Source organism: Phasianus colchicus, chromosome 2 (assembly GCF_987193195.1).
Source record: "Phasianus colchicus chromosome 2, bPhaCol1.hap1.1, whole genome shotgun sequence".
Taxonomy (NCBI): Eukaryota; Metazoa; Chordata; class Aves; order Galliformes; family Phasianidae; genus Phasianus; species Phasianus colchicus.
Window position 1 is genome coordinate 69,866,834 of NC_143437.1, and position 13,432 is coordinate 69,880,265.

Below are 13,432 nucleotides of genomic sequence, written 5' to 3' on the forward strand. Positions count from 1 at the left end.
GTGCATTTTTGTAAGGCTTTTTCACACTTCAATTCTTTGAAACTCAAGTACGCTCGTACCAATTGTTTCATACCTAATCCCCTTGGAAATCCTGAATACCAGAGTGAAAATCCAGACTGAACTGTCCACGTAATACATTTAATTCATTCATTCCTTATTCCTTATTTTTATACATTTGACATTTTGTTTTGACAGGTGCTTTAAATTTATATAGTTCTGAAATAAGCTAAAAAATATGTTTCTGATGTTGCTAATAATGGCAAAAGCACCAATGTATCTCAAGAAATCATTCTGAATGTAAGGAGCCTAGCTGTCAAGTTTAAGCAAAGCAAACATTTCCTCTTATGGCTCACAGCTGTTCTAAGACATTTGGGATATGTCTCTAATACACAGAGGATTAATACAATTAATAGACAGATAAACAAAGTTAATTAATTGAATACATTTGAAATCATAGGATGACAACCTTAAGGCTGAGAGAACAAACCAACAGCCTTAGGCAAATAACATTTTAGGAATGTCTGAACATTATAAATAGAGGGAAATCCAAAGATAAGGCTACTATCTAACATTTTCATAAATGACAATAGATTGTAAATACACTTAAATAGCCTGATCACTTTCTTGAACTGGCACCAAATTTAAGTTTGTAGAGACTGACTTCTACTGTTCAAATATCTGTCTCTCAAAAACCAAATATATTTTCCTTTCCACGTTTTTTGTTCTTTTTGTTTCAGCACTTATACCTGCTTAACATGTCTTAACATGACTCTGCATTCTTAGAAATAGATACTGGTTTGTCCAAACTGTTCAGTGTTTCTGAAATGTGCGACCTGGTGTAGGGAAACTGCTTTGGCAGGGGGGTTGGACTCAATGATCTCTGGAAGTCCCTTCCAACCCCTACAATTCTGTGATTCTGTGATTCTGTGAAATGGAAAACAATATGATCCTGGTCCTTTACCAGGACTTCTGAAATAAAAAGAAATATATGAAAATAATGGTAAATATCATCAGTACGTTAATCAGAATGGAAGTTATCTTATCTTTTTAGCTTTTCACAGTCCTATTTCCAGACCTTGTTTCAAACAATTCAAATAAATTAGTTTTAGTGACTAAAATAATTTCTATTTTTGAATAAGCCTTAGCTAACTGTACACTCCAAAAGCAAACGTTACTTTTTCAGGCAGCAGAAACAGTATACGTACCACTTTTGACATAGCTGAGCACATTATGTGTAAAACATAATTTGATCTTAGTTGCATATCAAAATCTGGTGTTTCCATTATATGATTTCAAACTCTACTTTCACATATCTGCAGTACAGTTTTGAATATTGATGTAAGCTTATGCAGAGCTTTTAGAGAATTGCGTTAATCACTAGCATCTCAAGTATACAGAAAATATTACACATTCCTCTAACTGCAGTGGACAACAGACCAAATTTAAATCAGCTTAATCATCATTTACCACTCAACAGATAGACTATATTAATTCAATTAAGCTTCTGATTATTTTCAGACCACATTATCACAGTTATAAAAATGAACTTTGTAGTTTGGGATTTGTTTATTGTCTCTTAAAATTCTGAGACTGACTTTTATTCGGTCATCAAAGAAAAGTGAAAAAGACTTCTCCCTTTTTATCAAACTGGTCTCATTGACTTTGACCTGAGGATGTTTCTTTCTTCGTAGTCCTTTCTTTTTTCGTTTCTCTATTTTTTCAGAACTGCTGAGGCCTGAAATCCTGTAAGTGAGCAAGCCAATTTTGATTTTGTTGGGTCAGCATAAAAACAATAAAAGTAATGCATACAGTGTTCTCTCCTTCATAACAGCAGTTTTCATGGTCCATAGAGCACAAATGAAAGAAAGGTAGGAAAGGTGCTTCTGCCAAGAGTGGGTCTACAACGAATGAAAAATGCAGTACTCAGAGAAAGACATTTTTACTCTTTCCTGATTGTGCTGCCTTTTTGTTTTAAAAATCAAAGATTTGGAAAAAAAATATTAAATATTCAAAACAATTTATTGTTTAAAAAAAAAAAAAAGTGCTATTGAAACAAATATTCACTATCATCTTTGACCTGGAAATCAGTAAAGATTTTATAGCTCAAAAAATCACTAATGGATTACAAAACACTTCCTTGCCTTTTATATCAGAATGATTTATAGTTCTCTTCTGAATTATAGCTAACATCACAATGGTTCTTTTTGTAAAAATAGCTTGGAGATTAGAATTATGGTATTTCTCACACTGTTCTTCCTTTTGTAAGCAGGAATAAGACATTAAGAAAATTTAATCTGTTTTTAAAGCATATATTATATATGCTCTGTAAAGATAAATCCACTTCTGCTCACTCTGCCTGTTTTCTGATACAAATTGCAGAAGAAAATTTTGTTCTTGGTTTGAGCTGGAAGCAATCTTCTTTTCCAAAATAAGAGAACGCTTTTATTTTTTATTACACACATAACCCATGAAAGCTAGAACTAAGCATAAAGTTCATAAATACTGCTTTAAATATTTGCCTCTAACAGTAAGAATTTATCACTGTGATATGAATTAAGAATTTTACTATCATAAAATGCACTCTGGCCTGGGAGATATTTGTGTGATGTTCAAAGCAAAATCAGTCCTTGTGTACTAGGTGTTAATCAATGCATTATGCTTAAAAAATTCTGTCGTTATTGTAATTTGAAAGGAACTCATCAGACAGCATTAGCAAACAAAATTGTGTCATTTGAGATCTTTTTGAATGAGGTGAAGCAATAGAAGCCCCCTAACTCTTATTCACTAATTTGAATTAGTGAATAAGAAACTCCTCAAAACAGTTAGAAATAAAAATAACTTATTTCTCTTCTCAGATTTCCAAAACTTAATTGAAGTTCAATTGTTGCTTTTTTCTTTTGTCAAGACCATCATTCCATTAGTGATTGGCTACAACAAAAGTTTAGTGCCATCAAGACAGACTGGTGTGTTTCTGTTACCCCAGTAAACCTCCCTGTAAGTTCTGTTGCCAGATCTAAAAAATATAATATAATATAATATAATATAATATAATATAATATAATATAATATAATATAATATAATATAATTAATATAGTATAATATAATACAATTAATATAATATAAATAATAATAATAATAATAATAGATTTAAAACCCCTGAAAATTTAAGCCAAGCAATATTTTTAATTATTTATTTATAAAATATCTCATGTTAAATATTTGCCTGCTATACATTAGCATAAGCCACCACTGAGGTATTCTGCAATGGGATTTGGATTTAGCATTCTGTATTTTTTCATTATAGCAAGTAAATTACGAACAACTCTGGACCATATGTGCTGGCTAAGAACAGCTGAGTTTTTCTCTGTAATTGTGTGACCTTGGTCACTAGAAAATTGGAGTTAATTCAGGCAAACAGGATTGATGCCATATGTGGTTCATATCAAAAGTACTGAGGAGTGGTAGGACACTGATCAGGAAAACAGCTTGTTTGTTAGCAAATCTGTCAGGTTTTGGAATAATTCTGGAAATTGTATCTTGAAACATCTGTAGTCTCCTGAGCTACATATTTGAGCAGATAAGCAACATAACACATAAGGCAGTCCGTACAGAAAATATGTGCAATAGCAGAGTTGTAAGATTCAGTTTAGAGTAGGTTTTAGCACTGATAGAAGAGTTCCACCCCAACTTTTCAGAAGTTGATGGAGAAAGTTGCAGTACTGATGAACTTGTATAACTTGAAGAAAGTTAAAGAATAAAGTTATAAACATTGTCTGAATTTTATGACAACAGTGAAGTGGTCTGTCAGATATGTACTCAATTAGTATGGTTTGACCACTGCAACCTGGAAAGCTGTCCCGAATTCTTGGAAAGATCATGATGAAAAATACTATGATCTCTTATTTCTTCCAATTTTCAGCTTTTTTCTGTGTGCACCTGTGATACAAATGTACATCCTGCAGTACTCGTCAAAAACAAGGAACTAAGAAGTTAGACTTATGCAACCTTTCATCAATTCTTACATTTTTTTTGCCCCTCTCAAGAGCTGGAAAGCTTCAGCTATAAACTAAAAATAGTGAATTCAGATTTCACATTCAAATTCCAAAAAGGCAAACTACCATTGCAAAAATACAAGTCTGATATTGATTGTTCACATAACATAAATATTTTATATATTAGAGAAGAGGAAGGGAAATACTTTCCCCCAAAGTGGAAGTTTCTGGGCCTACTAAATATTTGACATAAACAATAAAAATCTGATTTCTCTCCTATAGAAAATCTTGTTATTTCAGGAATGTAATGAAAAGTAGAAAAAGAAATTGTAGAATCAAGTTTCAAAAAGCAATAAGAATTATGTGATAGGGAAAAAAAAAAAAAAAGAATGACAGGTAAAAAATAGGAGAAAACAATCTCATGTTGCTTTTTCTTGGAAGAAAAATTAAGACAATATCAAAAATAAAAACATCATATATCTTTTAAAAAAATTGACAGAGAATTATAGAGCTGGCATAAAAAAAAATTTCCTGTGAGACCCAGGAAGATCACCAACATGAGATCTAGATAAGCCCCAGTTTAGGCTTTCTATTTGGTATTTCTGCTACTTCCAGTGATGGAATTTACATACTTCTGTTGTTAACCAAAATATTAATTTGTATTTATATATGTATATTTGCACATAAAGAGCAATTACAGTTTTTATTATGCATTAACTCTTGTGGTTGTGCAGAATTCTATATAAACAGTGAAATTCATCAAACGTATCTTGCGGTATCTGACTTCTGAAACAAAGGCAAAAGTAGGAACTGATATTCAACGCTATATTATATGGTATAAATGAAATCCATGAGCCATCACAGAAATATTGTTTAGGCTGATATGTGATACGTTAAATACTAGAAAATTGATTATGTTAAAAATTTTTTGGCATTGTCAGTAATGAAAGACTCCATATGAGCAGGAATAGGGGCCTGCAGCCCAGAAGGCCAATCTTGTCCTGGGTTGCATCAAGAGAAGTGTGACCAGCAGGTTGAGGGAGCTCTACTCTGCTCTCATGAAACTTCACCTGGAGTACTGAGTCCAGTTCTGGGGACCCCAACACAAGAAGGACAGAGGAGGGCCATGAAGATAATCAGAGGGCTGGAGCACCTCCCCTACGAGGACAGGCTGAGAGATCTGGGGCTCTGCACTCTGGAGAAGAGAAGGCTCTGAGGACACCTTAAAGCAGCCTTCCAGTACCTGAAGGGGACCTACAAGAAAGCTGTTGAGGGACTTTTTATGAGGGCATGTAGCAACAGGACAAGGGAAATAGTTTTAAACAGTAAGAGAGTAGGTTTAGACTGGATATCAGGAAGAAATTCTTTGCTGCAAGGGTGGCAAGGCACTGGAACACTGGAACCCAATGAAGTTGTGAATGCCCCCTCCCCAGAGATGTTCAAAGTCAGGCTGGATGAGGCTTTGAACAACCTGGTGTAGAGGGAGGAGTCCCTGCCTATAGCAAGGAGGCTGGAACTAGATGATCTCTAATTCCATTCCAAAACATAACATTCTACAATTCTATGATTCTACAATTATCAGAATGGCTAATTTGAAATATAACCTACATTGAACTGCTGGGTGTGCCTGTGCATTTTACTGAGTATTTTGGGCTTCCTCTGTTAATGTTAGTCAGTAACATTATCAGTTAGACAGTAAAATGTAATTTCGATATTTTCTCCATAAAGAAAAGGGCAAGAAAAATCAGTGCACAGAATACTAATAGAATTTATTCCACATTTTATTTTATTTACATTTCTCCAGTTTCCAAGTAGTTTGGCAAAAATAAATACTTGCACTCCTAGTGCTGTGATAGTATTTTGTTCTTAGGCAGATCTAAATGACAGTGTTGTCAATGAACTACAATAGTTAGATAATTTCAAGTGATCCTTTAATACCTACAGATAGGATTGCATAGACCAGTCATGAGTTTGAAAACCTTCATGTTTTGAAATTGTTTGAAATACTGATAATCTGATTTCTCCACATTTTCCAAAAAGAAAAGCACTCAAAGTAGTGACAGTACCTGCAACTTCCAACATCACAGAGTGGCTGAAACACGTGGGGGAAGTAAGAAAAAAATTTAATTGTTTTCTGAATATGGATCATCTTCTGAGATTGCTTAAAATGGTCCCAATTAACATGCTTCTCTAATGAGGACATGGGTTAAAAAGCAGATGGATTGATACATCATTAGTTCATTTTAAATAATTGGCTTAAGATAGATGATAAACATTATTGGACAGCAATAGAATGAATAAATAAAAAGAATATCTGTTTTAAGGTGCATTGAGTTTTTCAAGTACTTTGCAAATGTTCTAACATCTGTCTATCAGCACACTTAGTCTATTCAGATCATGGCAGTATTTGCTGTAATTTTGATGTAATCTCCGGAATTTTTTAATTCACTATATTCTACAGAGAATTTTATCCTAGTAGAATGGATAGTAAATAGACATTTTGGTATACCTGATCGGTTCTGGCCTTTAAATCCAGAGATAACTCCAAAATGTTTTTGTCTAATTAACAAGAAAATAACAAAAATATATATATATTGAAATCACAGACCCATAACCACAGAATTTTCTTTGTATTATAACTAGTCCTCATTTAACTTTCTCATTTTGAGTAAAACGTAATAAACAAAATCCCAATAACTTTGTTAATTTACCCCAAGGCTGAAAACATATGCAGCATGATTTTTCTATTTTTGTCTGCTATTAAATATCTTTATAGGGCTTGTATTTCCTTCAGTATCAGACTTAGACTTGAGCAACCTATAAATTTGACCTTTAAATCAAGTGTCTAGCTTGAGCTAGAAAGGGCTTATAATTTGAAATGGCTCAACTTCCATTTTAGAAGGAATGTTGCTGACACTGAAACTTATAAGGGACCAGAGAAACAATTTTTTATATGTTAATGCAATCACTGCTCTGTTCCTGAATGCTCTTCTGTAGATTTCTTCCAAGTAAGGACCACTTAATTCAAATGGACTTAGAACATGAAATGAAAATCAAACTATGGAGGCTAGCTCCTGTAATGCTAAGGGAGAGCCAGAAAGAAAGAAAAATTGTAAACTGTCACAGTAGCAAGGACTTACGACCCACTAACCAAAGAGAACTGTTTATAAATCTCTGTATATTGTTTATACATGTGAATGGAGAGAGAACTTCTGAGGGATTTTGGCATTGTGAGAAAACATAAAAATAATTTTTTAAAAAACATATTTTTAGATTCAAAGTCATTACTGGACATGACTATTCCTGAAAAAATGTTTGGCTGACATCATAAATTTTTCCATGAAAGCTTTTACTTTGGACAAATTGGCATTGTTTGATTAAATGTTCAAAGCCTTCTTTCAATTCTGGGTTTTAGATCAAAGGCCTACCTTCATCTTTTCACATTTTAGATATTTAAATTCAAGCATCTAAACTGAAGTCAAAACTGAGGTTCCTTTTACTGTCAGAAGAGTCAGGAATCACATCCATGAAGGCAAATCATTCTCCTCGTCTTTAGCATTGATCTTTCTACCCTTTGTATCTTTGGTCTCTTTTAATGTTCTTTTCCCTCTCAGTGAATTATAAAAGAAACATGAGTGCTTGGCTTCCACCAAATACAGAACTTTCAGATCACTACACTAGGTAGAGACAGGTTTTGAATATCTTGCCATAATGGGCTCTAAATTTCATAGGATTTTGAAGCTGAGAAAGGTGCAACAGATCACAGGGCTTTAACCTTGACATTTCTTATATTCTTGATGAGGCTTAAGTGCCTGTCTCAATGTTTATAAATAATGTATAAATATTCAGATGTCACCAAATTAATTTGTTTATAGAAAACGAGTACACAATTGAAGCTCTCACAGGCATGTTCAATTTGAGCTTTAACAAAAAACAAAGTCATGATCATAAACATCTTACCACTTGTCTGCTACTCCCAGTCTAAATTATGAGCACATTTTTTCCCAGGGTTTTCAAGACAGATTGAACATGATAGAAAAGCAGATAGACAACAAGACAGAACTAAAGCACCAATCCTGAGATACTAAGAATTTCAATAGAGTTATTTCATACAAGATCAGATAAGAACTTATAATTATCTAAATATGTTACTGGAATTCTGATTCTTGAGAACTGTCAAAAGACTTTATTTATTCTATTCTAAAACTGTCATTCCCCAAAATAATTATTGTTATTAACTAAATCTTTTCACCATAATCATTTTGTTGGTTTCCACAACATTGTAAAGGGGAATGCATGAGAAAGGGAAACAGTAACTACTGCTTCAACTATTGTTTCTCTCTGAAGGAAGGGCATTTCTTATTGCACATATTATTGCTGTGCAACATCACCGCTTGCAACACTAGCTGTTTGCTGAGCACTTTCTAGATAGCCAGTAGTATATTCTTTATTTTTTTTTAATTAACAAAAACTATATATAGTAGACATGTAACAATTACCTGAAAAAGAGAAGACAGCCACTATATGTTCAGTGTCACCTTGAATAGCTAAGAAAGGGAACTATAATAAGAAATAAACTGGGCATATCTGCTAATACCAAACTCTGTGGAGCAATAGACGAAAGGGGAAAGAAGACAGCTCAGTGATTTGAAAGAACAAATAGTCAAGAAGATGCACTTTAAGTAGTTTCCAAGGTAACGGCTCTGAGACTGGAATCTATAATATGGGTGCAAACAGGTTTCCAACTCTAAGACAGAGAAAATAAATGTAAAACAAACAATAAAAGAGAGAGAACAGTTGATTGAAAGAACATGAATAATATTCCTTAATGAAAAATATTCATAGAAAATTGGAAAAAAAAAAAAAAAACACCAAAAACCTACATATCTTTAGAGATCAGAAATACAAACGCTTTTACCTTCATTACATGGATGTGGACAAAAGATAAGAAATGCATGGTTTGTCTTTGAAAACTTTTTTTTTTTTTTTTTTTTTTAAACAAACATATCCATTATTGTATGTTGCTTAAATTTTGTATTGCTACAGTATCAGTAAGTTCAGAAGCAATATTTCTGTAAAAATTTTAGACTTTTTTACACATATTCATAATTTGTACATAAAAGTTTTAGACTTTTAGATCATTGGACACCAGTGTAGGCTTTCATATAGAGAACATTCAGATATCAATTGTTATCAAATACATTCAAAAATTTCTTAAATGCCTGTGCCTGAACAATACCAATAGTGTGCTTCATTTCAAAACCAAGTTTGCTATTCTAACTTTTTAAAATTACTGTAATTAGCTATGGAATAGTGAAATTTTGAGTCATTTATTTTAAGGGGGCAGCAGGTCATTCTGAATGCTTAAGGTCTTATCTTGCATATCTGACTAAATTAGCAACATCTATATTTATAAACAGATCAGTCTCATTTAAAGGCCTGACAATACTGTGTTGTCTTAATTCTTTTCTAACACTTTACTTCTTCAAGAACCCTAATATATATTTCCCAAACAAAATATTTATAGATATAATTCTCAAAATAAATGTTTTGGTTGATCCTAGGTGTTCATTTACTGCTTTTACTATCAATCCGTTTCCCTGGAAATACATTACAGGTTGTTATAAGAATCATTACATAAAATGATTTTTAATATACTCTGGATATATAAATATATATAGAGAAAGCTATCCATTAGATATTTGTTTGTTCAAGAATTTTTAAGTTAGCAAACTATTCCTAGAATTAGCTTAACTGCCTTGGATATACATAGTCTCTGGTTACAAAACCAACAAAACATTTATAATCTCTGAAAGTAAAACAAACTAGTGCTAGGTTGGTTTTTGGAACCAATCTGTCAGCATGAGTACCATGTGCATTTAACATTAATGCTAGCACATTCAATGGCTGTACAAACAGATTTTCCTAAAACTTTACCCTAATCTTCCTAGACTTTTCTGTTCATAACAAGAAGAATTTGGAGAAAACAATGCAACTTTTCATTAAATGAACCATGCCACTGGAAAATGCTTATCTTTGCAGTGGTATAAATAGAATTTGAAAATATCACGTTTTACTGCTAGTCCATTCAGAATACTTATGGTAGAAACCAGCAGAACCATTCACAAGCTTCATGTTTGTTGGACAATGAAATACTATATCAAACCACAGCATTATGGAGAGAAAAAAATGGACTGTGACCAGAACTGGTACAGTGCATCCTAACATGGACTTACATATGCATATACCATTGCATACAAATTCAGTAAATTTGTGCAACATTCAGATAGTCAGACAAAGAAAACAGGGGAAAAAATATCCACTGCTAGGATATTAAACATCCTTTGTAACTGAAGAGGGAAAATATTTTGTCTATATTTCCTCAATGGAGGATGACAGTTGTGAACAACAAAATCCATCCTTCCTACTACTGAATGATTTTTTTGAGGATTAAGAGGTTATGGTAGTATGGTGGTGTAGGGGTTCTAACTATATTTTTCTTTCCCCTTCCCATACCTTTCATCTTCCTATAGTGTAATATGTGTAAAACCACAGCCTGCATTAGGTAATTAACTTTAAGATCAGCCCTTAGAGTAGAGCATTATTTACGCATCTGTCAATTGGCATATCTGTAATCAATTTGTCAGTTGTGCTAAGGCATGTTATCCAGATCTAGCTGGAAGGCAATGTGATTAATCAATTATTGTGAGGCTTCTTCTCCTCCACTTATACATGCCATATTACTAGAAAGGCATCAATATCACATAGAAAGGCATCAATTTTCAGTTAATTAGAAATCTGAGTGGTATCTCAGATCTATTTCCAGTATTAATGTATAATGGCTGAACCAACTAGCAATAATAAAAAAAAATGAGATAGCTTTTCAACAATTCGGATAAGTTGATGCACATTGAAGAATTACACAAACAAGAGGACTAGGGAATATCTGCTTTTACTCTTGGTATTCCTGAAATTCCCAGTGATTTTAAGTCTTCACTTAGGAGGAAATTTTTCACTCAGAGGGTGGTGACACACTAGAAAAGGTTGCCCAAGGAGACTGTGATGCCCTATCCCTAGAGGCATTCAAGGCCAGGCTGGATGTGGCTCTAGGCAGCCTGGTCTAGTGACTGGAGACCCTGCACATTATGGTCCTTTTCAACCTAGGCCATTCTATGATTCTATGATTCACTATGTAGTTCCAAATGAGGATTTTCCATTAACAAAAACAAAAACAAAAAATAGTTTAAAATAGTTCAGTTTTTAAAAGTTCAATTTAAAATAAAGGTTTGCAACACTGTTTTAGAGCTGCTAATGTGAATGTCATAATGAGGCAGGCAATGGTTAACAGCTAATTCTTTAGTTTTGAATAAACAGGCCAAGCTCTGAAGAAGCAAAATACATCAAATCCTATTATCTGCATGCTGAATGTAAATAAATAAACAACTGTATCATATGCATGCAGTTTATCCTTTATAGCATGAAGATTAACATCTGATCCCAGCTGTAAGGTGCAATACGGTCATACATTAAAGGAGACTGAAAAGAATTTTGAATGAACAAAATAAAACTTATGCAGCATGATCTACCAGCATTAAGTCCCTAATCATAGAATCACCAAGGTTGGAAAAGACCTTCAAGATCATCCAGTCCAACCATTCACCTATCACTAACAGTACTCACTAAACCATGTCCTTCTACATATCTAAACATTCACTAGTTGCACAGTGAACGCCCATCTCACTGCAACCTTCCTTCAAGTAGTTGTAGAGGGTGATAAGGTCTCCCCTGAGCCTCCTCTTCTCCAGACTGAGCAATCTCAGCTCCCTCAGCTGCTCCTCATAAGGCCTGAGCTCCAGACCCCTCACCAGCTTTGTTGCCTTCTCATAACAAAACACAAGCTAGGACTTCTAAACCTTGCTTATAAACTTCTAGTAACTCAAACACAGGCAAATCTGAAGGCAACTGGTGCTCCAGTCATCTACTTCCACCAGAAGAACATGAAACTCCAACATGAGGGAATATAGCATGCTGCAGGCAAATTAATGTAGTACCTGCATATTATTATGTACATCAATATACATCAATAGTGTCTCCATAGATGGAGGAACACATACATATTATTCTATAAAATATCACAACTCAATTCAAGATACTTGATTTGTTTGGAGAGACGCAATGTCTCCAACCAGCAAAAGATGAACTAGCTTTATACAATCATGTATATCTTATCAGGACTTCTATTCTACAGAATTTTCTTCTATTAGGAAGAAATTCTTTACTGTGAGGGTAGTGAGATACTGGAACAGGTGGCCTCGTGAGGCTGTGAATGCCCCCTCCCTGGAAGCACTCAAGGCCAGGCTGGATGGGGCTTTGAGCAACCTGATATAGAGGGAGGTGGCACTGTCTATAGCAGGCAGATTGTAACTGGATGATCTCTAAGGTCTGTTCCAACCCAAACCATTCTATGATTCTATGTTTTTATGATTCAGTCTCCAGGATATAAAAAGAAAATAGAGATGAAATATACCAATTTCTTTCATTTTTATTCTTATTAACACCAGTAATGAAAATGAATATTTCTTCAAGCAAAGGCTCTTGCCCCTGCATGGTTTGAAAATAAATGAGTGGACTTGTGAAGAAAATTTATTCTATTATTGCAACTTGTGGAAGATACATCACACACAACTTGCAAAATAATACTGAGGTTTTCACACCTGAATTTTTCATTCTGAACTTTGGAAACTGAAGTAAACTGTCTAAATCTCTGCTTTGTTTCAATTTTAGCTCCCTTTTAAAGAAATAAAATTTTGGTGTTAATTAAAGACAGCTGTGAAATACCTTAAAAGCCATTGCAATTTGAAAAACTGGGCTAACTGCTGATAACATATAATAATCAAATTAGTTGGATACCACATCAGTGGGATAATATAGCTCTTTGGAAGCAGATTAAAAGTAAAAAAAAAAAAAACAAACAAACAAAAAAAAGCAACCTATTTACAACTGATGGAGGGAGATTAAATGTATGTATAGATAAATATAGTCAATCAATTAGCTGAGAGGTTAAATGTTACTGACAGAAGGATTATCAAGATTTGTTCCCACACTGTGAAGTAGTTCTAGTTGCAGCAGCAGAGAGCAAGACAGTTGCAAAAAGAAGTCATGCTTTGCAGGCTATTCAATTTCCAGTTTCCTTCTGCCACATACTGCTGAACTGCCTTAATGATACAAGATTCAGGATATAGAGAGATAATAAAATGAAAGTGAGCAATTTTCTGAGGGGAAAAATGAGATGGGGGTGAGAACCTAACAGCTGCCAATCATAATTAAATTATACTATGAGCTTACTTACCTGGCAGCTGATGAATGACAGTCTAACTCAGTCTCCCTCTTGTATATAAATGACATTAAAAAAAAAAAAAAAAAAAAAAGAAGAAAAAAA

At 33.7% G+C, this 13,432-nt stretch overlaps 1 protein-coding gene across 1 annotated transcript in view; it reads right to left on the bottom strand.

Moving 5' to 3' along the window:
• GRIK2 (glutamate ionotropic receptor kainate type subunit 2) overlaps window positions 1-13,432 on the bottom strand; it is a 310,527-nt gene that overhangs the window by 40,679 nt on the left and 256,416 nt on the right. The gene's annotated exons all lie outside the window — the stretch shown is intronic.